This window comes from Meriones unguiculatus, chromosome 12, assembly GCF_030254825.1.
Source record: "Meriones unguiculatus strain TT.TT164.6M chromosome 12, Bangor_MerUng_6.1, whole genome shotgun sequence".
Classification (NCBI taxonomy): Eukaryota; Metazoa; Chordata; class Mammalia; order Rodentia; family Muridae; genus Meriones; species Meriones unguiculatus.
The window spans coordinates 13684952-13711846 of NC_083360.1; positions in this window are offsets into that span (position 1 = coordinate 13684952).

Genomic DNA, 26895 nt, shown 5'->3' on the forward strand with positions numbered 1-26895 from the left:
AGCCAAAGTTCTTGCCTTCCATATTGTATTACCCCTGCATTATAACTCCAGGAACCTCATTTTTGTGCATTCATGTACCATGCCTGTCTATTTTGTTTACCAACTCTTGAGAACAGTACTTAAAGGTTTAATCTTTATGCAGAGAGTGAAAGCTATTCATATAGACTTACATAGACTTTCTTCACAAGGGTTAGTAAATTCACAAGTAAATGTGTGAAGTTTATACAAGAGCAGACTTCAATGAAAAGAAAGAGTTGTGTTAGGAAAGCATTTCATTATTGTTTAGCACTGAGCATCTTCAATGAAGAGAGACAGGAAGAAAGATGGGCTCTTTGGTTGGTCACACAACAACCTTGTGAGGTCAGTATCATTTCACACTTTTCTTGAGAAGTGCGTTTTTTGTGTATTGTGGTCATGTTCATGACCCTATAGCTAGCTCATCCACATATGGGTTCCCCTGGTTCCTAGCCTCATCATCAAAGCCCTTCATCTTGTCTGTTATAGTCTCAGTCACACAGAGTTCCTAGGCCTTGAAGATTCACAGAAAACCTAAAAACAGTCTGTGGATCATTCTATACTTTAGTGTCTTTCCTCAGATAACAATGAAGTTGAGCTGATAGGAATTGGGAGTGTTTCTCAATGGGTTTTTCCCATATAAATATTAGCTGTTGGAGAAAGTGATGCCTTCAACCTTCAGCACAGCCTGGTAGATGGGTAATAGCTAGGATTCCAAACTGGTGTGTTTCATAGCTACTTCCTCTGAATTCAGACATTCCTTCCTGCAGGGGGGGGGGAGGAGGAAGAAGGCTCATAAGACTCATAAAATAAACACAACTTAAAAGACTCAAGAAACTATTGAAGCGTTAAAAATTTGCTAATCCCTTATGCAAGTCACAATTGCTGAGAAAAGGGTGATCTCTGGATAGCTGAACTACCTGTGTGCAGGGAGATCCAGAAAAGAAGCAAGAAAGCTTTCATGAGTTATCACTCATGCTACAGTCTGCCTTTTGATGATATTACTGCCTTTAAATAACTTATGCTCTGTAAGTTATTACAGATACAAACCCAAATACACTCTCTTGTTCATTCAGCTAGGCTTGGAGGGAACCATTTCATTAGTCAGTTATCTGTGCCCTGTGTGGGGTCAAGAGTTGTTTTTCCATGTCTCCTCAAGAAAAGGCATACAACAGGATTGTATTGAACAACAAAAAGCACCTTTCATTTATCTTCATGATTCCTGATATTAGTTGATTTGTGTGAGTGTATGTGTAACGACACAAAAATATAACCCATAAGAGAAAAGAATTTAAAATATAAGATTATCCCTGAGGCATGAGGTTATAGAAAAGAATAGTTAAAGTTTGGGGGGAAAAAAAGGAAATAACTCTTTATTCACATTTTTCACTGGACTGAAATTATTTCCGGAGATCTGAATTCTGTTCTTGGCTCTCTTTGAAGCCATTTTTATGATATTGGCCAAGTCAATTAACCTTTCTATTCCTCAGATTAACCTGAGTAATCTTAGAATAATACATCACAGCCTGCCTGGCTTCCAAGCACGTGAGGTGGAAAGGGTTAATGGGCAAAAGTTTAGAGAGTATCCAAGGCAGTGTTTATCAGAAAGTCTACAGTCAGTTTTGATATACAATCTCTGAGTGAGTGTGCTAGATAGTGGAGAGCTATGAAGCCTTCCTCAGAAAGATTACTGGGCTCAGCTATCTCTTTTACCTGAAAGCCCTCAACTTACAGGTCAACGAGACCTCTGTACAGGATAATATTCAAGGTTAGAGAAAGCACATGCCTTGCCACTGTGTTGTAACAAATCAGTTAATTACAGGGCAACCTGTTCTTAACAGCCCTGGAGTCCCTGAGTGACCCTGTATGAGGGCTGTGAAAAGACACTTTCATGACAAGGAAATTACCAGACTTATGAGGGCTCTCCCTGTGCTCAGGTATTTACAAGGGTTGCTAAATGCAGGACTTGCAATTTCCTTTGAAAGTCACCACGCCTCCTTTCTATGGCTTCTCAGTTCTACTCAGAAAAAGAGTAGCAAGTAGGGAGTTTCTTGGACATCAGAACTGCCAGACAGTAGAGGGCTGGTGATGGAATACAGGTTGTTTTTTTTTTTATCATTGGTTAACAGGTAATTGAGAGAAGAGGCATGCTCTTTTCAACATCATGTTGAACTCATTTGGCAAAACTGTAAAGAAAGGAGAAGAAATGTCAACTTAAGCAGGCTAAGACAGTATACCCAGTTTGGCTGCATGTATGAAAATTAAATTTTCACATCTTCTTGCCCCAGCAATTTTACTTTATAGCCTTATAGAAAACAATCACTCATGCATAAAAGCTATGAATATGGACAGGCATTTTAGCACACCTGGTGATTTTTTAAAAGGCAGAAAGGAGACATATGTTAAATATAGGCAAGGAGTAAATTAATGATGGAATAGACATATGATGAAATGTAACAAGAAGAATTAAAAGAATGTGGTGGCATGGCCTATCATTGGCAAATCCTTGTAATCTTTCTTCTAACCTGTTAAGAACAGGTTGTGTCTCTGACCAGTTCTAACAATTTCATTCTAAACAACACCTTATCCTTTGCTGCTCCTGGGGACTAGATCATGCTCGGAGCCTTGTTCTGGAGTCTCGTCTGTCACTATCACCGCTCTAGTTTATTTCCCACTCAACTGCCAGGGTCTTCCATATGTGAATATGATGGTGTTAGTGATGGTTTCTCATTACATTTACAAAATCACCAAAAGTTCTTACCATTGTCTTTGAGGTCAGAAAGATTTTGAGTCCTGCTTCCTCATCCAATCTTTTTGTTTTTACCATTATTATGCTTCAGTGTAGATGCTCAGAGTGAATCATTGCTGAATCCATGAAAGTGGTCTCTAAACTCATCTAAATTGAGAGGGAAATATGATATTCAGGCCGTGATATCAGTGAATACATTGACGGTCAGTTCAAATCACCCAAGTTCTAATCTTAGATCCATCAGATTTCAGCTGTGTTGTCTTTAAAACCCAGTATACGTTATATACCTGAAGCTTCTTATCTGAAAATGGAACTTCTATCTCCTAGGAATGAGTATTGAACAATCATTTTAGGTAAAGCAGGAGAGTTATGTCTTCCTCCCCGCATGCCTCAGTTAGAGCTTTCTCACAACTCTGTGGAGATCCTTTGGATTTTCTCTGTCTTCGTTATTGTTCTATACATGTGAAGAGACATGGAGATCAAGATGAGTGATTAAAACAAATTTTAAATTGGGAGCTTGTTTACCGTTTCAGGGGGTCAGACCATGGCCATCATGGTGGGAAGTATGGCAGCAACAGGCAGACATTACACTGAGGGAGTAACTGAGTGTTGGAGGCAAAGAGAGAGACAGACAGGGCCTGGCATGTACTTGTGAAAGCCCAAAGTCTCCAAGAAGGCCATGTCTCCTAGTCCTTCCCAAAACATTCCACTAGCTACAGACTAAGTCTTCAAATGCACGAGCCTGTGAAGGCCATTCTTTTTCAAACCACAACACCTTCCTTATATTTTTGCTACACTATGAGTAATTAGTTCTATTTTATAAAATGCGATTAAAGCAGGAATTTTTACTAAGGTGATTGTTTTAGAGATGTGTAGCCAACGAAGGTGAAGACCACAGAGCTGTTCTGAAATATGCATATGGGTGGAGGGAATAACCCAAGCAAATAATCTGAATTGGGGATGTTCTTGAATGCTCTCCATAAAGCAGCACTGTGGTACATGATGAGAGGTGTGGGAACAATGACAACACTGAGGTCCCCAGCAGAACCGTGTATTTCATTCTAATCACAGGAAATCTAAATGCTGTGCTACAACATGAGGCTTCAATAAGAGATGCTTAAGATAAAGGTTCTAGAAGACATAAAAAGTAAAAACCTACACTTATTTTTGATGTCTCAAAGGCTCACTCGGTATGAAAGCATTATTCTTTTTAGTCACTACTAAACTCACTAGCTCTCCTTGGTACTGTCTATTGTTTCTGAGTACCAGTACTTATTTGTTGGTACTTAGAACATAGTACTTTATTGAGTCTTACTACAGTGGTGTTAGTTTCTCTGCTATCCAATTCAGAAAACAGAGAATCAAAAACATGTAGTTACTATATACATGTTATACCAGGACAGAATTTCCTAAGGTTATTTCACAGAATATTAAGTGCTATGAAAAGAAAATGATGATGCTACAAGATTGGGAAATGTTAGATTAAATCAATATAAGCATGCTTTTTAACAGGACTTCTCAGGTCATTAATATGCTAATATAACTCTGCAAGGGCTTTAGCATGCAACATTTCTCAGTTACTTGAGCACAATTTCTTTCCTGGAGCTTTTCAGAAGTTTAATACTAGGAATAATGTATTTCGGGACATGCCTCTTTAGGTCAACTTAACCCTGAGGAATGATAGATGTCTGTGACTTTGTTTTATTTTTTAATGACATTTCTTTCAGAAACCTTTTTCCATGTTACGCCACAACGCTACAAGCATCTGATACTATCTCACATTTCCGATTTCTCACTACAATCTAGGCATAGGTGTGCATTTTGATTGATGTGCCATTGCCGGTCATACAAATATGATTTAACCTTGATAAATACTCAGTGGCTTTGTCTTATGAATACAGTTTGGCCACACAGAGGTTTTCTTTGAAGAGCTTAAGCCACAAGCCATCACCCCAGTGCCACAGCAATTTCTTGGGCACTAGCTGCTTTGTGCAGTCTGGTTTGCGTCGCCCTGCCTCTAATCTCCTTAAGTCTTACATTCCAAACAATACATATATCTATGTTGTCTTATCATGTGCCAATTTCTGTGGAAGTACGGGTGTGACACCCTTTGTGAGAATGGGAGCTCTTTATAGGGCCATGAGTCATAGCTCTGTATTCTTACTAGGCCTGCATGGCTACAAAACATTTCCGTTCTAGTCTTATTGCTGAATCTTCCATCATGGTCCAGTGGCAACCCTTGGTTCTATGAAAGGAAGCCAACCGACTATTATCAATATCTATAGACATCAGATATTTAAGTATAACTTTTAATTCAAAATCTGGGATTCTTCGAGTTGTGGAGAAGTACCTGGGTGAGTGAGCTGATAGTGGAAGTTCAGACTTCCACACATCTAATCCAAAGCTTCTTCAGCTGTGATTTACTTCTCTCATTATCATGATACACACAGGACAACAATTGGGTGTTGCATTGTATGAGTAAAGACTGGGTCAGAATCATGCTGAGGTCTTCAAAGCGTCATTTTATCTATCACCTTGTAAAGTAAATATAATTATCTCCACTTTTTAGACAAGGAAACAGCATCAAGTTAATAACTTACTAAACATATTATCCCTATTTAGCTTAGGGACAAGATCGGGACTCAGGTGTTTTGGGGCCTGTGTTCTCAATATTAACTTCTTACACACATTTAGGACACTATATCTTATTTGAATTTGCTTGTGTTTTCTTTAATCTAGATTTAAATAATATTTTTCCTACAAAGCAACGTTACCCATGTCAGACTTCATCATTGTGTCCAATTGTTAGTCAATCAAATATTTACCAAGTTCTAACTGAAGAATGAATAGTTCTTAAAGCTTCATAATCCCTGATTTCAAATATCTCCAGGTTTCTTAAAAGATAGAAACATAAGCCCAAGTATGTGAAAAACCTAGTGTTGACTATTTTAGGTAGTCACAGCTTTAACTCTCACTGTACTTTAAGTCAGTGGAACAATCAGTAGGACTTTGCAAGCCCCAATACCTTAATGTCTATAAACCCAATATGTTTCACAAAGGTCCATGTTATTTTAAGAATGCTTTAGCAACTGTTACATGAAAGCTCCATTCTTTTCACATATAGGGAATTATTTCATGTCTCTTCCAGACATGTGAAGACGCAATTATAATCCAAGGTGGCTAAGTAGAATTAAGAAGGTCACAAGAAAAAGGTCTCTCTGAAACTTCTTTGTTCTTTAGACTCAACCTTTCTACCAGTTGAATGGAAAGGCCCCACAATTCTACACAGTTTGAACTAAAAATGCTGGAATTAGACATAATGGTGATATTCTTGGGTATCTACAATAAATAAGTAGTCCTACCTGTGGGTGTTAGAGAGTCATAAGTATATCTTTAGGCAACATGGCAGGCAACCAGGCGTCAAGGGAAACAACATGGTGACCGCTGAAGGAGTTACTTTTGATAAAGTAATTGTGCTGGGGACAGGATATATGTAGTGTAAAGGCTCTCTACTGCTTTTCCAAGGATATGCAAAATAATTTACTTAATATGATAGTCTAGGTAGACCTAAGTTTGGCTCTTCAGCACACACACTCATTAGAAAGCCAGGCATGGTAGTTGTGCTGGGTAGTTTTGTTTGTTTGGTCAGTTGGTTGGTTGGTTTGGTTTGGTTTTTGTTTGGTTTTTGTTTGCTTGTTTTGTTTTTATTTTTTTACATCCAGGTCTTAGTTTTCCCTTCCTCCTCTCCTCCTAGTCCCTCTCTGGAAATACCACCTCCATCCACTCCCCATCTTTTTAGAAAAGGGCAGGTCTAGCAGGACAGCCAAGGCATATCAAGTTGCATTAAGACTAACACTTCCTCTTCTATTGAGGCAAGGCAATCCAGTTGGGGGGAAAGTTCTCAAAGCCAGGCAACAGAGTCAGCAACAGCTTCTGCTTCTACTGTTAGGAGTCCCACAAGAAGACAAAGCTACCCAGCTGTTACATTTGTGCAGAGGGCCTATGTCAGTCCTATGCAGGCTCTCTGGTTAGAGGTTGACTCTGTGAGCCTCCATTGCCTCAGGTTGGTTGATTCTGTAGGTTTTCTTGTGGTATCCTTGATCTCTCTGGATCCTACAGTCCTTCCTCTTCCTCTTCAACAGGATTTCCCACATTCTGTCTAATGTTTGACCGTGGGTCTTTGCATCTATTTCCATCAGTTGCTGAGTGAAGCCTCTCTGATATCAACTGGGCTAGACTCCAGTCTATGAGTACAGAAGAATTTCATTAGAAATCATAATTGACCTCTTTTTTCATGTCTATTGTAAATCTCTGGGCTATCTAGCCTCTGGATGCTGGCCCTTCGGACAGTGTCAGAGGTGGACTGCCTCTCATAGAATGGGTCTCAAGCTGGTGCAGTCATTGGTTGGCCACTTTCACAGTTTCTGTGCCACCCTTACCACATGTGTTGGGTAGTTTTATGTCAACATGACACAAGCCAGAGTTATCTGACAGGAGAAAATATCAATTGAATCATACCTCCTTAAAATCCAGCTGTAAGATATTAGGTACTGCCTTACAGGAGAAGGTCCAGCCCATTTGGGGTGGCACCACCCCTGCACTGATGGTCCTGGATTCTATAAGAAACAGACTAAGCAAGCCATGAGGAGCAAACCAGCAATCAGCAGTCCTCTATAGATTCTTTATCAGCTCCTGCCTCCAGGTTCTTGACCTGTTTGAGTTCCTTTCCTAACTCCCTTCAGTGCTAAATTACAAAATGGAAGTGTAAGCCAAATAAATCCAACTTGCCATGTTTAATCACATCAATAGAAGCCATAGCTAGGACAGTGGTGCATGTCATTGGTGCATGTTGCTGACTGTCGCCTACTATTTGCATGTTTGTGACTGAGGCAGAGACAAGCTGAAACCTTGGCCAATCAGCCTATATATGAAGTGCTTAATTTTATGATTTTAATTAATTGTTTACAGAATCAGCCTGTTTCACTTCTTCTAAAAGTAAAATGAGAAATTTGTACCAAGATCTATATCAGAAAGAAGGTGAACTTTCTTACTCACCAAGGAAATGGATCAGAGTAGAAAACAAAACAAAACAAAACAAAACAAAAAAACAAAAAAAAACCCCAAGGGAATGCTATAAATTCATGGTGTATCATCAAATAGGTTAGTAATTGAAGGTTAGCAGCAAAATGGAGAATAATACATTATGTAATATTCCAAACTGTTCATTTACCTTAAATCAATTAAACCAATTCTTATTGACCTATCTTTAAACCCATAAACAAACATGTTCCTAATCAATAAAATTGGTTGGATTGGGGTGGGTGGATCTGGGGAGAGTTGAGAAGGGGGTGAATATGATCAAAACACTCACACAAAACTCTCAAAGAACTAATAAAATAAAAAGACTAAACATACAACATAGGACAAACCCACTAAAATCTGTGCATCTAAAGAAACTAAGCAAGAGAGAGGACCCTAACTAAAACAATCAATCCTCATCTTGAAAGGCAAATAGGATGGACATCAGAAGAAGAAGAAAACAGGAAACAATCTAGGAACCTTCTACAGAGGGCTTCTGAAAGCCAGAAGAAGAAAACAGGAAACAAACTAGGAACCTACCACAGAGGGCCTCTGAAAGGCTCTGCCCTACAGACTATCAAAGCAGATGCTGAGCCTGATGGTCAACTGTTGGGCAGAGTGAGTGGAATTTTATGTAAGAAGTGGGAAATAGTAAGAGCTGGGGAGGACAGGGTCTCCACAAGGAGAGCAACAGAACAAGGACATTTGAACACAGGGAACTTCCCAGAGACTCATACTCCAACCAAGGACTATTCATGGAGATAACCTAGAACCTGTGCACAGATGTAGCCCATGGCAGTTCAGTGTCCAAGTGGGTTACATAGTAATGGGAAGAAGGACTGCCTCTGACATAATCTGATTGGCCTGCTCTTTGATCACCTCCCCCTGTGGGGGGAGCAGCCTTACCAGGCCACAGTAGAGGACAATGCAGCCACTTTTGATGTGAACTGATAGACTAAGATCAGAAAGGAGAGGGGAACCTCCCCTATCAGTGGACCTGGGGAGTGGCATGCATACAGAAAGGGGAGGGAGGGTGAGATCGGGAGGGGAGGAGGGAGAGGCTTATGGGGGAATACAAAATGAATAAAGTGTAATTAATAAAATAAAATAAATGTAAAGAAAAAAATAAACTCCAACTTTCAACCATAAAAAAAGGTATATTAATCTCTAGAATTCCCCTACATATAAGAAAAACAATCTTTTTTGATTGTTTGTTTCACTAGTAATTGGGAAATCCAAAAATGAAAAGACAGTCACGGACAGGAGTTAAAGATGATAACTTTTTTCTTGTCAAGTAAGAGCATAGATTCTTTCAGAAAAATGAGACAACACTGGCCCCAATAGTGTATGCCTTTAATCCCAGCACTCAGGAGGCAGAGGCAGGTGGATCTCTGTGATTTTGAGGCCAGCCTGTGTGTTTTGAGGTCTACATGGAAAGTTCCAAACAACCAGGAATACAAATGCAGATCCTGATAAAGAAAGAAAAGAAGGAGGAAAAGGAAAAGAAAGAGAGGAAAGAAGGAAGGAAGGAAAGAAGGAAAGAACAAAGAAAGAAAAATAGCAAGAAATTTTAAATGGATTTCCAACATCTTCCCTCACACAAACTGTCCTGAGACTTATGCTGATATGCTGTGGTAAGATTTTTACTTTTTTAAATCCTGATGTAGTTGAATTGCCAAAAATTGATAGCAGGATAGGCCAAAGGTTTAATCAGGAAATAAATGAGTGCTGCCAGACTCTTGGGCTACAGGCAGCTACAGAATTCCCCCCTTCTCTAATAGTAGCTAGATTTCCCCCAAAATTAAATATATGAATTCTGTCTGCGTTTAGATGAATGCAGAAGGCTCTAGACTCTCAAGATAGAAACCACTTATCAAGACTGGTAGTTAATGGTAACTTCATAAGCTAGGAAAAACTACTCAGAGGCCAAAGAATGACTCTATACAGAGATTAGGTCCCAGAGGCTAACACTGCAATAACTAGATTTGGAGGGAACAAATATAGGTCCTTGCTCCAAAGCTTCTCATGTTTCTTTAAATATATCAGTAATTTAAGAAATTAGCATAACCATGAGGCTACAAATGATTATTAGCTGTGATGTGAGGTAAAGCTGAGTTTATGGGAGGTCCGAGGAGGGAAACGATCTCTGTGATTATCAGTAAGGCCAATTTATAAATGACTTAATTTGGATGCCCACTCTGATACTTTGCCATCTGCTTTAAAAGAATTTCCCTCCATTATGTAAAACACTGGATCGTGGGGTGTTGCTGCTATTAATGGATGCTTTTGCTGCTGGGGAAGCCTCATGTGCTCCATCTCAAGTTGAGCTTCAAAGTCAGATTACATTAGATGCTCATGCTGTTAGCCACTTGGCAATTCTCATCTATCAACAGATGTCTGGGTAGAGCACTTTTGTGCATAGAGCCTTTGGAGGAAGTTAGAGCTAAAGAAACTCACCAGTTCCTTTAGAGACAAAAGCACACAAGGCACACACTTTCCAGCCCAATCTTTATGGCTGAGCAGGAGACCCACAGTTCAATTTCAGACTGTTTCTCGGCATGTAGAATCTGTTACTCCTGAAACTTCAAAATGTACATATTTCCCCCAAATGAGATCTAAGTCTGTTGAGTTAATTATCATACAATTACAGCAATGGAGAAGAAAACCCTAATCAAACGTGAACAGCTTGTCTAACCATTAACCAGGCCGTGGTGAACCATTACTTAGCTCTGACTTGCATGATCCATCATATAGACTCTTGGCCCTCTGTGAACAAATGTGTAAATGAGTCCACAGCCATTTAAAACGGAGAGGCCCAGCCACCTGGGATCTTGTGATTGTCTTTAAATTGCTTAGTCATTATATTTTACTGGTGTGAAGCAGTAAACTACAGCAACTTTCCAACTTCCTCCTGTCTTCCAGCGGGCTGCTCATCACACGAAAGGAAAGACATAGTTTCCTGGGACTCTGACCTACTAACATGGTGATTTGTTTAAAAACATCTCTGCTTACATATTCCCTTAAGCTATGAAGAAGCATTAGAAGTCAAATGCCTCTGGATAAATTTTCTTTCTAGGAAGATCCCAGAGTCCAACTCATCTAATTCAAATATCTTTTAATGTAAGTCCCATTTGAGCTGTCTTCAGGCAAATTCAAGTAACTGCCAATATAGCAGGCATCTCATACAAAAAGACTCAGGTGTGGCATAATAAACTTTTAGTTTACAGTCTGAAATACAGGAGGTCAGTTTCTGTCAAAATAGGGGCATGGAAACAGTTTACTCTTGTTAAATGGGGTAACCATGGGCTGGAGAGAAGGCTCAGAGGTTAAGAGCACTGGCTGTTCTTCTAAAGGTCCTGAGTTCAATTTCCAGTAATCACATGATGGCTCACAAAGATCTTTAGGAGATCCGGTGCCCTCTTCTTACCTGCAGGCACAAATCCTGGCAGAATGCTATAAAAATAAATAAATAAATAAATCTTTTAAAAAAAATGGGGTAACCAGATTGAGATTTAGAAACAAGACTCAAAAAAAAAAAAAAAAAAAGAAAGAAAGACATACCCAAGGGGAGAGCAGTTCTCTGCTTTTGACTTAAGTAATCAGTTGTGGACTTATTTTATGCCTGGCAAAGTGGAGACTACTGAGTGCTAGCAGAACCTGAGTTCACCGTAATCTATTTGACACCAAACTTGCTTCTATATCATCCACGAGGGTCTGAGGGTCATTGGTCCCTGTTTTACGCTTTTGGGGTCACCTCCTGAATTAGCACACAGGCTGATCAAATGTGGAGAAGACTCATCTATCTCAGGCTTTGACAGAGTAGGCTGTTTGGAATTGGAGACAGGGAGCTGAGTTAATTCAGCAAACACAAGCTTTACTACTGTAAATGAGCTTGGGCACTGACAAAGATGTCTGAATAGCATTTTGGTTTTCTGTTGACTGCTGGTAAGAAATCTGGGACAAAGAGAGGAGACAGAGGAAGTTTGGGGACAGGGTGGAGGTGAATCCTTGCTGCTGCTGGTGTGACTGCCAAGGCAACCACCAGGGGTAACAGCCCCAAGGACCTATATATAAACAAGCAGGCTCCTCCCAGAAAAATATCAGTCTCATAAGACCAATATGAGCAAACATAGTGTGTCCTTCCTTTCTCCAGCCTAGTTGTCTGCTGAGAAAGTCAAACATCTTGGGAATAAGAACTCAGCTGGGGGTGAATATTTCAGGATGCACTGACTGTCAAGACTTACTTTCGAAATTTACCTTACTTCCTGTTAAGTAATTTTTTTTTAAACAAAAGCTAGAAATTAGCTTTGTAAGCAATCCCAAGTCGAGGTCTACGTGGGGAGAAAAAAACTGATAGAGTGAAGTTCATAAAAAAATGCCTAGGCAAAAGATGAGCAAAAGTCAAATTAAAAAGGTACACAGAATGGGAGGCATGAAAGCTATGTATAAAAACAATGATGTCTACAAGAAAGAAGAAGGAAGAGAAAAAGGAAAACAAAAAGAAGAGGGAGAAAATGAACCTCAGAGGAAGGTGACAAAGAATTAGGCAGAATGGTCTTAGGCTGAGAGTGGTCAAAGGTTCCAGGAGAGTGACAAGTGAGTCTCCAAAGAGCTGCCTGTCAATGAAGGACAGGATGATCTCTCATCCTTGTCATCTGTTAAACCCATCATTAATGGATCCACTTTCTGGTGTAGCACAGTGAAGGCACTTCCTAAAGAAAAAGGAGATAGAGCATTCTTACCAGACAAGGTTGCTGGGTGAAGGTCCACAGATACACCTTCTGCTTTAACAAAGGACAGGGCTGTAGGGGAAACTACTGTCCAGAAGACGGTGTGAATGTTTTATCTTTAAGGAGCTGGAGCAGCAAAAAGGCAAAAAGATTGGTTGCCAGGGGTTACATATCAGTATTGGAGGAACCCATGATTGCTTCTACCACTGTGGCTCTAGTTGTCCTAGATCAGAAGAAAATAGGGCATCTGAATTATATACTCTGAAGATGTGGACCAGCTTGGATACAGCAGCTTCCAGAGGATTCTCCTCCTTGTTTCTAGCCACTGTTGACAATCTTCCCCCTGACAAATACATTGGTTGGAACTGAGTAAACCACTTCCATGAACTGATAAAACAAACAAACAAACAACTGTAACAAAGCCCCTGAGCTAGCAGCTAAACAGGAATAAAAGAAGAGAATCAGCTCTGTTTTAAAGGCCAATAAATTATTGGAATGTTGAACTCTTCCACTATAGAATTGTTTCTGCTCCTCAATAGATTTCCCTAGAAAATATTAAGTCAGTAAGTTTAGCAAAAGTTTTGCCCTTTGATATTTTCAAAAAAAAAAAAAAGCAGAAAAATGTATTTAAATAGACAATTAAGAATTCGTCTCCTCTCTGTCTTTTATACTGCTCCTATCAATTTTGGGGGTTTGGTCTACTTATCAGTCTTGCTTTCTACAACATCCCCTTAGTCTGCATAAGTTCATGGTGATGGAACCCCTCTTTCTCCTTGTCCTGATCAGTAGTAGTATTTTGTCTATTCTTATTCTATTTCCTTCTTACACATCACATTGGAGCTGAGTAGTTGAATTACTTTAGTTAGACTGTATTAATTTAAAATAGAGCTTTTCAATAAAAGTGATAACAGTATCACCTTGCATAAACATTGTTCTAGGGGCAGCACTTTTCTTGTGTAAGTTACTTTCCTTGGCTTCATGAAACTACCCATGCAATTATTTCTATATCCGTTGAACAACTGTGAAAATCCCGTGCTTCAAAGAGTTAAGCACAGTTCCCCAACTTTCTACAGTTAGAAAGTGGCAGAGCAAAAACCGGGATACACAGAGAAAGTGGCTAGACCTCATAGACATGACCATTAGCTTATACTGCCTGCAAGGGGACACTAAGGAGTCTGTGATGGACATTATCACTGGGCGTGGCAGTGCAGTCCTGGCATCCTAATTAATCAGGAATAAAAGGAAACTGTTATAAGACTTGCCTGGACTATATGGTGAGTTCAAAGTCATCCTTGGTATCTCAGGGAGATTATTCAGTAAATGGCTTAAATTTTTGATAGAAATACCTGATGATGCAAATTGTCTTAATTTTAAATGTATCAGCCCTTTGGTCTAGTAGCCAGTGGACTCTGTAGCTGGACAGATGTGTGTTCCCTGCCTGTTGCTTCCTCTACTTCCAGCTGTGTGCTCCAGATAATGCTAGTTAACCTTTAAAGAGTTATAGAAAGGATTATGTCCTACAGAGTGTTGCATCAAAAAAAAAATTGCTCACAGACTGTGCTAGTGTGGGTGCATGGAACACTTTTCCCCATCTCACGTGCACATGACACAATCCACTTCCTTAACTAAGCACTCTTCATGCTTGATTCAGACACTTCTCTGAAGACGGAGCAGGTGCTTCCAGACAATGTTCTGCTCAGTCGCTTCCTTGGAAGAACATTGAGTCTCATTCTCCTTATACCGTATTTCAGCTTTCCCACACTAAAATTCATACATGATGGTACAAGTCCCCTGTTTTCCCTTTTAAAAAGGTACTTTCAAGAAAATTGTGTTTGTTTGTGTAAGTGTGCACCTGCTCTGGTGCACATCTCGAGGACAGAAGACAATCTGTTGCACTCCTTCCACTATTGTGGGTTCTGGGGATCGAACTCAGGTCATCAGACTTGACAACAGGTGTCTTTAGTCATGGATCCATCTCCCCAGGCCATCTTCTTAATGTTTTGATTCATGACAAGCTGCTGTGAACATCCCAGTAAGTAGCCATTTGCAAGTGACAGGGCCTTTTTGCAAGAAAACAGTGTCTATTGATTGTTGGTGCTTCCTTTCTATCAATAGATTTTCAATAAACTTTTTTTTAAGTGATCAAGGGCAGAAGTGCCAATCCAGGGCCCATTACAGATGAGTCTGGACTTCACTGAAATCTGTAGAGTAGGGCTAATGGGCTATATTGTCATCCTGTGGATAGTGCGAGTGCTTCTGTGGTTTACTTAATTTGAAGGGACATTTCATAATTCCAGCTAAATTGGAATCACAAGTCAGATGAAATTTAGGAACAAATTATAGTGATCTTGCCCTCTAGAGGTCTGAAAAGAATGGGTTTTGCCACAGTTAGTAATGGCTGTTGATGGGGCTTTTTTTTTTTTCTTCCTTCCTCAAGAAGGAAAGTTACTATTTTAGGAATTGAAAGTTTCTGGGATCCAATGACAGAAATGATCAATTCTTCAGAAACCCAAAAGGCTCATGATTAAAAAGAGTGAGAAATATTAGTGTTCAATGAAGCAGTGTGGAATTAAAGTACCTTAAAAAGTATCTTAGGAAGGCAAAATGGTTATGAAGGAAATGGCTTCACCCAACATTAGGGTTCTAATACCAAGTCAGAGGAGGAAAGATATTAAGTGTTATTGAACAATATTTTGTACATGAAGAGTTGTATTAAATATTAAAAACCTGAGGGGGAACTCAGTCCTGATGCAACTTGATGTGCTGGGATGGGTCAGAAGCTGGGGGCAGAGCTCCCCTTTTCTGAAGAGAAGGGGAAGGGAGATAAGGTGAAGAAGGTTGGAGGGAGGCACTGGGAGGAGAGGATGGAGGAAACTATGACTGAGATGGAAAGTAAATATATAAATTTAAATAAATTTTTAAAAAGAAAAATAAATATCACAAAACCTATATCATATAATTATTGTCTTTTCTTTTTCCTTTTTTTTTCCAGAACTGAGGACCAAACTCAGGGCCTTGCACTGGATTTAGCACTGTACCATAGAGCTAAATCCCCAATTCCCATATAATTCTTACAACCATATGATTCATACCTACACACTGAATCTGTAGTTTATAAAGATTAAGTTATTCTTTTCAGGATGGTTAGTACATTTCACAATTTCAATGAATTCAAGGTTTCTCAAGATTTGTGTCATTTTTAAAACTATTCCTTCGTGGCTTTTAACCTCACCGTGTCAATGTGAGTATCAAATGATTCACCTTGTACAGGACTTTTTAAAATTCTTTATTATTTATTTATTTATTTGGTTGTTTGTTTGGATAGAAATAGGGTTACCTTTAGTATAATGCTAAGGATTAATACTAACCAGATCACACTAAAGAAGGAGCGTTGGATCAGCTGAGTGAGAACAGTAGAGGGATTTGAAGAGCATAATTGAACTGCTAACATCCGTGTGCCTTCTTCTGAATGCATGTCAGCTTTGTGCACTGCTTTCTGTTCTGCCCAGGGATGCTCAGACTCCGAAGAGGGAGACAAGAATTCCAAACATGAGCTAACACATGGTTTAGCTGTACAGAAGCACATGTTCAGGAAATGACAGAGCTGAGGCCTGGGACTGTCAGTTTCCAAGGGTTCCACTTGCTCTGTTTTATTATGTTCAGTGCATTGCCCACATTTACCTATTATATACAGAGGGCAAGGAATCACAGAAAAGTAATGAGGTAGGTTTTGTATCTCACATGTTTTCATTGTTCTCTTCCACAAAGCCTGAAAGCTACCGGAACAGGACTGTGTCCTTTGAGTTTCCCCTCCTCTGCTTTGCTAGGCATCCTCATGAATAAGCAGGAAATATTCTGCCAGGATACACACACCTGGGTGTTCCATCTCAGGACTCGCTCCTCCTACTATCTTCCTTGTAGAGATGAATCAGGACCACTGTGCCCTGAGCCAAGAGCTCTCAGGACTTGGACTTGGGAGAAGTCAGTGTTTGTGGGAAATGGAAATAAAGTGCTGCAGGTACAAGGTCCACTGAGCATGAAGAGAACCTGGAAAGATCAGGAGGAATGAGTGTGTCATAATATCCTTGGTCTTTTCCCTCCTGGACTTCAGTCCTTCTCTTGGCAGCTCTCTGTATGGTTGCCCAGATCAACAGAGAAAAGCCAACACACACACACACACACACACACACACACACACACACACCAAAAAGGCCAGCAGCCCTCAGAAGTTCTCAGGGATCTTATGTCAGTCATTTTTCTCTTCTTTCTCCAAATGAGGGTCATGAGCTCTCCACTCTTACCTGTCCTGCCAGACTTCAAACTTATGCCAGGACCTTCCTCACTATAGCACTTAGGTTTCCCGAGGGGTAAAATGTGCCCAGAATGAAGGCAAAAATGTCTACAGCTGGCCTTTTGCTTTTGGACTCTGAGAAGGACAGAGTGAGCTGTTAATAACTATAGATTGTGCAGCTGCCCAATGACTTTTAAAAACTAGGTAGATCTTAGGGGGAGGGATTAGCTCAATTCACTGATAGCCAATAGTCCTTGAGGCTGTCTACAAAACTGAAGAAACAACTCTCACATATGAATACAAATAGACTGATAATTCTGATACAATCATTTGTTTCTTCATTCAGTTAGTAGCAATTTGAGTGACTTCCATGCAAGAAACGTGGCTGCAGGCCAAGAAAACACAGTGGCAGATTAATAGATACAGTCTCAGCCTTAAAAGGGTTCACAGTCTCTTAGAGGAATCATCTAAAGTAAGAGACGAAAGAATGCATATGTCATATTATTTCACATTAAATTAGAAGAAGAAACGACTAGAGTTGGGGTCTCATTGTAAAAAAAATAGTTCTCTTTTATTCACATATATTTAAATATTGCCTGAGATTTTAATTTTTGTATAGCATCTTCTTCCACTGAGTGGACATACTAAGTGAGTATATGATGCCATAAATAGCCAACATTTTTAATACCTTTTTTTGTGTCAGTTATTGTAAAGTTGCTCAAGCTTTGTCTTACTCTGTACTAATTTCTTGACTCTTATTCTGTTAAGTACTTCGCACAATGGGAAGTTTTACAAGCCAGTTATTTCTAGGTAATATTAATTAAATCCTAATTTTATCTTTATAATATTATTACTGTTATTATATGTAAAATAGCCTGGCCAAGTTCATATACCTGACAATTATCTATATTTGACTATGATCCCAGATAGTTGTCTTTCATAGTGACCCCTTAAACTACAGTGCTATACTCTAGCACACTTTAGAACCCATCAGAATGCACAACAAAACATAAAGGAGACTATTTCTTTCTATGGTAAATACACATTTTCAAATGTGCACTAGTTAAGTGTATATAGGATTACAGTATGTCATTCACTTGCTATTTTCACCATGATCAGAACAGCTTTAAAAATGTCACTATTCATCCCAGAACAGTTTTCTATTTATTTAAAAATGAAAATTGAGGGCTGGAGATGTAGCTCAGTTGATGAGGTCTTCGATTAATAAGGATGAGGCCCCATTTTAGCCACAGCAAGATGGTGCATACCTGTAATGCCAGTATTCAATGGATGGAAGCAGGAGGATTGGAAGTTCAAGGTCAAGGCCATCTGTTATGTACCTAGTTGGAGGCCTGGCTGAGCTACAGGAGACTGTCTTCAAACACAGAGACATACAGTCCACTAACAATACTGAAGAGAAGACAATGCACTCATTGTCTAAGATGGATATTTACTGTAATTCGTGAATTTGGTGAGCAAAGACAACTAAATTCACTTCAGAAATCTATGACCAAGGATGGTGAGATTCTTGATATTTTGCTTCTCCAATGAAATTTGGAACTGAATTTTCTTTGCAGCATTACTCTAAGACACATTAGTTTTAAGTCATGTGACACTTCACAGATACCATCCCAGCTGATATCTCTTTCTCTAACCAACTGCCAATTCATAATCCATGTAGATCCTAGGCCATTTAAAAAGAGGCCTATAGAGTCTGTTAGACTTCTAGGTGACCCCAAGTCATGCAACAGAGTTCTCATTTCAAACCATTTATTGGGCTGCTGCACTTGAGGAATAACTCTCCCATCCCTTCTGGAAATAAGCAATCCAAGATAGCCTGTGTGTTAGAATCTGCCAACATGCCTCAGGAGTTCTTAATCACAGAATAAGATAGTGAGTAGGATATATACCATGGGGGAAAGTCTAGCATTGCTTCCCCAGGCTCCTGTGTAACTGATGTTTTTGAAAAGGAAGCCACTATGAAATTGTTGGAAGAAGTCATGAGCTTGGGGCACATTGCAGACCCGAAAACTGTGGAAACTCCCTCCTAGGATGTAAGCCCATGAGAGCTCTAGAACCTGTATTTTCCCACTTGCAAGGACTCTGGTGTTGAAATGAAAAAATAAATAAAAACAGAACAAAACAAAAAAAACGAAAACAAAAACCAGATGCTTCTTGCAGCTGGTTTCACCTATTGTCTCATTAATCTATCCTAGAAGAAAGCTTTGCTTCTGTGATAGCAATGTGCTCAATCTGGGTAGATGCACAAGATGCCTGCCTGACAACTGTAAATTGCAGAGGAAATACCACATAAGAATTTTCTCTCTCTTCTTTATACATTTCCTCTACTCCTTGCCTCTGCTTCAAGCCCCTATGAACTCTCGCCCTCAGCCCAACTCCTACTACCATCTTTGTACTTGAAGGCAAGAGAGGAGAAGTGTTTCCAACTACTTTGGTTCAATCAATCCTCAGCTTTCTTTGGAGATATTGAGAGATTCCTTTTCATGTTGTTTTTTTTCCTTCAACAGCATTTGCTTTTATTTGACTCACAGTTCCAATAATTGGGAAATGGAATCTTCACCAAGAAGGTATAAATAATTGGGACCTAATGCGGCTCTTCAGCTAGAGTTTAAGGAGACTTTTGAGGTTTATAGCCCTTGCCAGAGCCAGACACTTGTTTGTGAAGAGCATGTATTTGGACAAATGAAACTAAACACAATTCTCCTAACTCCTGAACCCCAAAGCAATGACTATAAGTGGTGATCTTTAACACACAAATGCATACACACACACACACACACACACACACACACACAGAGAGGGGGGGTGGATAGGGAGAAAGAGAAATGACTGTGTTCTGATTCTACTTTTGCATTTTTTTTCCTGCTCTCTCTCCTTTCTCAGTCTTCTCCCTCTCAGTGGGCTTGTACACACACACACACACACACACACACACACACACACACACACACACTTTTTATTTCTAGCTTGTTCTTAAGGTTTGCCATTCCTAACCTTCAAGCTAAGTCCTTTGTTTTACTTTGCCTCTGCTTCTCAATGCCCAGGTTAAAAAAAACAAACAGTCACCATCAAACACAGCTATCCACAGAAGCAAATACCAACTAAAACATGGCCAAAAGTCAACTAAAGGAGAAAGAGAACAGATTGAAATTCCTTGCGGCTCTCCTTCTGGTTTCTTTCAGGGCCCCAGGCAAGAAGTGAGCATGTGCTAATTTGCATGGCTGACTAAACGGCATGCTTACACCCCAAATTTGCATCTCTGCTTGGTATGTGAAGTTAGTTTCTGAACCAGTTTCATTTTGATTTTGTTATTTCTCACTGGCAAGTTAAACCCCTTTAGAAATGCTACCCACCAGGGTACATCTCTGCAGAAAAGCAATAACAGATCCTTCCCATAATATATTGTACAGATGTCTGACTTGATGTGAAAAGCAGGTGAAAGCCAGGGGCACCTGACAGAGAAGGGAAAGGCAGACAAGGAGGTAGACAAACAGGAGAGAAGGAGCAAGGGAAAGGAAAGCAGCAGAAAGGATACAGAAGAGGAGAAAAGCATGGTGAAGAGAGAGGAGCAAGAGAGGGGCAAGGCAGAGGAGGGAAGCCATATATATAGAGGACATCAGGTCTCCTGAACCCACTCCACAGTGTTCAGGTTGGGGGAAGGGAGAATCTTCATAGTTTTCTGGTTACTTACACCTTCCTAGATCTTGATGGTGGAACCAGAATGGGCTTCAAAGCAATTGAAGGTATTCAGGCAAATCATAAATGTCTCCTTCTGTGTCTAAATTTCCTTACCTGTGAAAGGAAAAGTACTGGTGCTTGGCGCATTCACTTTAGTGGGGTGTGCTAGGAGGGAGCATTATCACGGTCACCTGAAATCTTTTAAAGCCAGGAATGAAAAGCCAAAGTTCTTTGCATTGTTTTTCTGAGAAGGCTTCTGGAGCAGAGCTATGACCTTTGAGGAAGGATGTTGGGATAGGTGAGGCCTAGTATTGGATGCTGTGTGTCTCCTGCCTGCATTAGTCTTCCTGATCTTCTTCATCACAAACGTTTCATTGATGAGGACATTAAAACTCAGAGAACTGAAGTGAATTATGAAATCCAGCTGTCAAAATGAAGTATTTTGCAGAGGTAAAGCCATTATACATTTATGCCAGTGATGAGGGCTTTATTGGATTACCATTCCCCACTTTGTTTCAGAGGAAATTGAGCTCAGTAAATAATACCCAAGTGACTGTATGAGTTTGAACGCGTCAGCAAACTAACCCTTAGCAAGCAACTGGCTGGAGGTGTCATTTACCAAGGCCCAGGACCATGGCGAAGTTGAACAACCACAGAGGAGGGGAGGGAGGAAGGCTCAGCTGAGTCTCATGAACAATTGGGCTGAAGGCTTCAAATGCATCTCACATTATTATTGTTATTATTTATCAGCTCCTGTTCTGTTTCTAGAAGCATGTGGCAAAGATTTTTTTTCTTTTACTTTGGCCACAAGAGGGAGACTGCATCACCTACTCCGTGCTCTGAAATGTTAGCTCAGGGAGTACAGAGATTGGTCCAGACAACAGGAAGCAGACAGGCTGTATGAAAACATGGCAGCTCCAGTCATGACTGCCTTGGCAGCATATGGAAGGGGCAGGTCTCAGGGAGACTGCTTTCCCCTTTCAGAATACTAGCATGGTAGGATCACTTCAAAGACCCATTTAGCCACATACATGCAAAAGCAGACTCATTCAGTATCAGAGTCCTCCCTTACCCGTACAGTGTCTGAATGGCAACATTGCTATATTCCTGTCAGCCACCACATTGGGTTGAAATACAGCTTTTTCATGTGGGAAGTTTTCTCACTTCAAGTAAACGACTCCACCTGTGCTGCAAAGGGCACATTGAGGCCTGTGATAATCAGAAGACTGTGGGTTGCTCACAGGGATCCTTCTTATCATTTCAGGAGCCGATTTTCCTGGGAAAACCATCATCCTGTCCCCCAGAGTGTGATAGGAATGCCCAGACTTCACAGACTTGGGCTGTAAGTTTCAAAGGAGGACTCTTCATTCTTCTTTTAAAAGCCAGGGATGCCACATATAGCATGGGTGTTTCTTGTGGTATTTCCAAGATAATAAGTCACATGTAAACTTCAGCATGCCTAGTAATTAAACAAACTAAGTAACCACATGCTAAATGGAAAGAATAAAGCACACTCTAGGCCCCTGTGTCGCTACAAGGGCAAAATTGAGGTGACACAAACCAAAAAAGGCTCAAAACCTCTCTGAAGGTGCATTTAATGATCCAGCAAGGTATTACTGAGATTAGAAATGCAAGGTATCACAACTGTAAAGTATTTTGACTACCTTTAAACTATAGCACTTTATAAATCAGTAAGTCATTGTTATGTTCCCAGAGAAAGGAGGCTTTCCAAATAAAACAAAACATCTCAGAAATTAATTGTATTTTTCTTCTAATAAACAACCTCTCTTGCCTACTGGTATGGCTGAGTGCTAATGAAGGTGATGGTTTTATATTCATAATGGATCTTAAGCTGAGCTGTAACTTAGATTTAACTAGGCCAAGGACTATATAAAGGGGGAGTTATTTATTATATATTTATGCCAGCAGTCTTGTTTGGGTTTTTGTTTCAAGTGGAGTGATAGACCCATAGCATTGGAAAAATGCAAAACTGTGGTATAGGAGAAGCTTTGGTTGTATAATAGAAAACCCTCCCAATACTTAATACAATTAATGCTTACTGAGCAGTGAGAAAGTCAGTGACAACTTGAATGCACCAGAATACTCAGAAATTATTTTAGAAATGTTCATAGCAGGGCTGGGAGATAGCTTAGACAGTAAAATGCATGCCTTGCAAGCATACAACCTTGGGTTTGATCCCTACAATCCATATAAAAACCATGGGCACGGGAGCACACACTTCTAATCCATGTGCTGAGGAGACGGAGATGGGTGTTCCCTGGCCTGGCTGGACAGTCAGCCTAGCCCGATTGGACACGTAGGTCTGGACTAAGGAGAAACCTTTTCTCACAAATGAGGTAGACAGTATCTGAGGTTGTTCTCTGGTCTCTGGGAACAAGTGAAGGCACAAATTCTTATAGCATAGTTTATCTGCTCCCTAGATACTTAAAAATTTGTTCCCCAGCATTTGACACATTCAGAGTCATGCCCATAGTTAGGCTCACTGCACCATACCGCCTCTGCTCTGCTTTCAAAGGAGCGAGGAGAACACATACACCCCCAGCCCAGACAACTGGCCTCTTGGATTGTGCCTCCCAGCTTCTAAGTAGATTATTAGAGTTGAGCTTTTTCAAAGTCCCCTTTCAGCTTCACATATTTATGAATGTGCCAGTGAGCACTTTAAGAATATATCTATCAATATCAAATGTGGGTTTTTAGCAGAAACCTTGAAAAAATGGCAAAATTATCCTCTGAAATATTGCTGCTATTATTTTTTAAAATTGCAAGAAAATGTTCTGCCATTTCAGACCATTTATCTCTGTTAACAAGACACTTTTTTAGTTGGATAGATAATGTACACCCATCTGGCATGTGGTTTCTTCATTTATTCTGGTAATAATAACTAAAGACATTTCTCCATGCTTTGGCATTGCCCAGGCCATTCTTTTGTCTTTCCTGCTGTTGATGTGGCCTGAAGAAAACAAGAAGGAATTGAGAACTGGTTATAACACACAGATAACTCGTTGAGAAGTCTATTCCGTGTTTAGGAAGGCAATACTGCCTACACGGTGATCAAAACAAAACCTTACTAAATATATCTATCCCATATCCTTCCATGTCACCTGCTTGCTGTGGCTCACATGTTGGGAACACATTTGCTCCTCATGAGTCCACATGTTGAAACTTGGTTCTCAGTGGAAATAGTGGGAGACGATGAAATTTAAAGAGATGGGGACTATGGAGACAGTGACAGTCACTGTAGTCATCCTAATGTACAGAAGGGGTTATATAGTTGATACAGGACTGAAGTGAGCTCTGTAAAGGTAAGTTTTCATGACAGTGAGAGTAGCCCTTTGGTCAGGTTTCTGGCTTCCTTCCACACATCTTTGTCTCTTACATTCTCTGGTTGTTGTGATATCACCTTCTCTGAGGTCCCATTTGAGCCTTTTTTATTGTGAGCTAAGTAAATGTTATTTCCTTAATAAACTACATAAGTTCTGAAAGTCTATTAAAGCATCTGAAAAACAAAGAATATATTGTTTTTATTGACCACCACAGGATTTTGTAAAGTCCTCTAAATGAGAACATATTTGCAAAAGAGTGTGATTCAGTTGTCTTTTCCCCGAGTTACACAAGCAGATAAAATAATTAAAAAGAACTGGACCAACTTTTCATTTGGCTTAAACTCTATTTCCAGTAGAAAGAGAAGCAAATCACTGAGGCCCTTTTCTGTATAAATCAAAGTAAAGAGAGAATTTGCTTTGATCTCCTTGATATTCAGCCTGTTCGTCGGTGTCCACAGTGTTTGCCTCATTTCCCACTTCTCTTCCTGTGTTTACAGACTTGCCATGTTGGAAGATATTCTACCTGGGGATTCTAGAGGAGATCAGTGTTCCTCTTGAAGCTGCAAACTACACCCCCACCCACCCCAATCTATTGCTTTTTCTCCACCTTCTGATTTTCTTTTCTCCTCCTTTTTCTTAAAGCCTCTGGATGCTCAGCTAATTGGTTTTATTGAACAAAGTACAGTTTAATTCAGAGAAATGTATTATTTTGTTGTGGTCTGTCTGAATTGTTTTTCTCTTCCACACTTTGTCTAGGCTTTAAACTGTGCCTATTTGGGGCCTTTCTTGGCAGGTAAACAGAACTTCCTTCTTGCCAGTCAGTAATAGAGTCTCAGGGCCCTACCCACTTCCAGACATGGTGAAGATTTGAAAATCAGACTGCTTTCTACTTTCAAACAATGAATAACCACACAGAAATTCAAGACATGAGGTCTTTCCAAATCCTAATACAGGTAGACAGAATTCACTTGGTCTCAAAGCCATGTCTTGTGTAGAGGATTACTCAGTGGCAAGTAAAGGGTTCATGTCTTTGTTTTCATTTGTCTGAGCAGTGGTGGTTCATTGTTCGAAAAAGCATATGCAGAAAAATACATTTTAATCTTTTTTTCCCTTCTCCAACATGCTGTTGATTTTATTCTCTGAAGATAATAGGCTAAGGCATTGTTCTTGTTTTCATTTATTGGAGCTTTAAAAACACACAGTTGATACACAGTAAGCAGAACACATTTAAAGAACACAGAATTATATGTTTTGACACCCTGAAAAAACTCAGCTTCCACCCTGAAAAAAATATGAAAACATTCTGGCTCCTACATGAAATTAATGCTTAAAATTGACTGCTTATTTTAACAGGACAAGACTTCATATGATGTATGTGTGGATATTCACAAACGTACATATAAACATACATAAATGTGCTCCATTTTACCAAGGCAGCCTACAGTTGAGTGAAAGCAGATAAGAGATGATAAGAGATACATTCATTTCCCTGATGAGGAAACTAAGGCTCCCGGGAACGGAACAAGTCGTTTATTGACCCTAAAATATTGTTCTGGGTGTTGCCAGGCAGTCACTGCTGATTTCTACTTCTATGGCACCTGTCATGGCACATGCCATCTGTCAGTTCCGATTTTGATGAAGAGAAGAAAACTCTAAAACAAAACAATAAATAAAAAAACAAAAACTTTAAGTCCAGATTTGAATATAAATTTTCTTATTGTATTTATAAGGGGGTAAATAAGAAAAAAGGCCCCCGTATTCTTCCTCCTCTCACCATCCCTCTTCCTTTCCCTCCTCTCCTCTCTCTCTGCATTTAGAAAGATTTATTTCAATAAACAAGGTCATGAGACACAGATATTGGCAGGCACATAAAGAAAGATATATTGTCTGGTGCTAGCCTTTTTTATATTTAATAAACTTGCTCTGAGTTAAAAATACTACATGCACCCTGTAAAAACTCCATACCCATGTGTGCAGTGTAAAGAGTCTCTTATTCTCTCGGCATTTGATTATGATGCCACCGAGTCTCCTGCAAGCTTTTCGACTGATTATTCTTGGGAAAGCAGACCTAGAGTTTGGCATTCACCTGGAATTAGGATGTTTTAATTATTTCCTCTTCTTTTCTCACATTGCATATTCTTGTGTGTGTGTTTGTGTGAGTGTGTATGTATGTGTATGTCTGTGTGTGCATACATGCGTGCACACGTGCATGTGGTGTTGGGGGTTGAGCGGAAGGCCTCACACATACATGGCAACTACTATTATTATTGAGCTATACCTTCACGCTCAAGAAAGTACAAACTACGTAGATATTTCTTTTTAAAAAGATGAAGCAAAGTAGGACATTAAATAGCATTCCCAGGCACCCCCAAAATGAGCTCAAACGTTTGGGATCTGATTAGCTAAAAAGAGGCATAGCAATTGCTGTCATGGATACAGGAAAAGGGAATACTTTCCCATGGCTGGTGGGAGTGCAGAGTGGCAAAGCTTTTACGGAACTCAGTATAGTGGTTCTTCAAGAATCAACATATGGACCTACTGCATGATCCAGCTACAGCACTTGTGATGGCTATTCTTGATTGTCAACTTGACTATACCTAGAATTAGCTAAACCCGAAGTGGCAGGGAACACCTGTGAGGGATATATATATATATATTTTTCTTTCTTTTTTTAAATTAAATCATTTGAGGTAGGAAAACCTGCAGGAGGAATAAGGCCTGTCTCTAAATAGGGAGCATGTGTGGCTAGGCTGCCACATGAAACCAACCTGAGACCCGCACTTTGCATGCCCAGGCATGTCTGGCCTGAGGCCTGCTTGGATACTGATGACACCACACCAATACTGAATCAAGAGTCAGTGACAAAGAACCACACCAACGGACTGTGGTCCGGAAACCAATGAGAACCACACCAACGGACTGCGGTCCGGAAACCAATGGATCGCTGGTCAGAGGGTATGAAGGGGCATCCTCTTCCTGAAATAAATG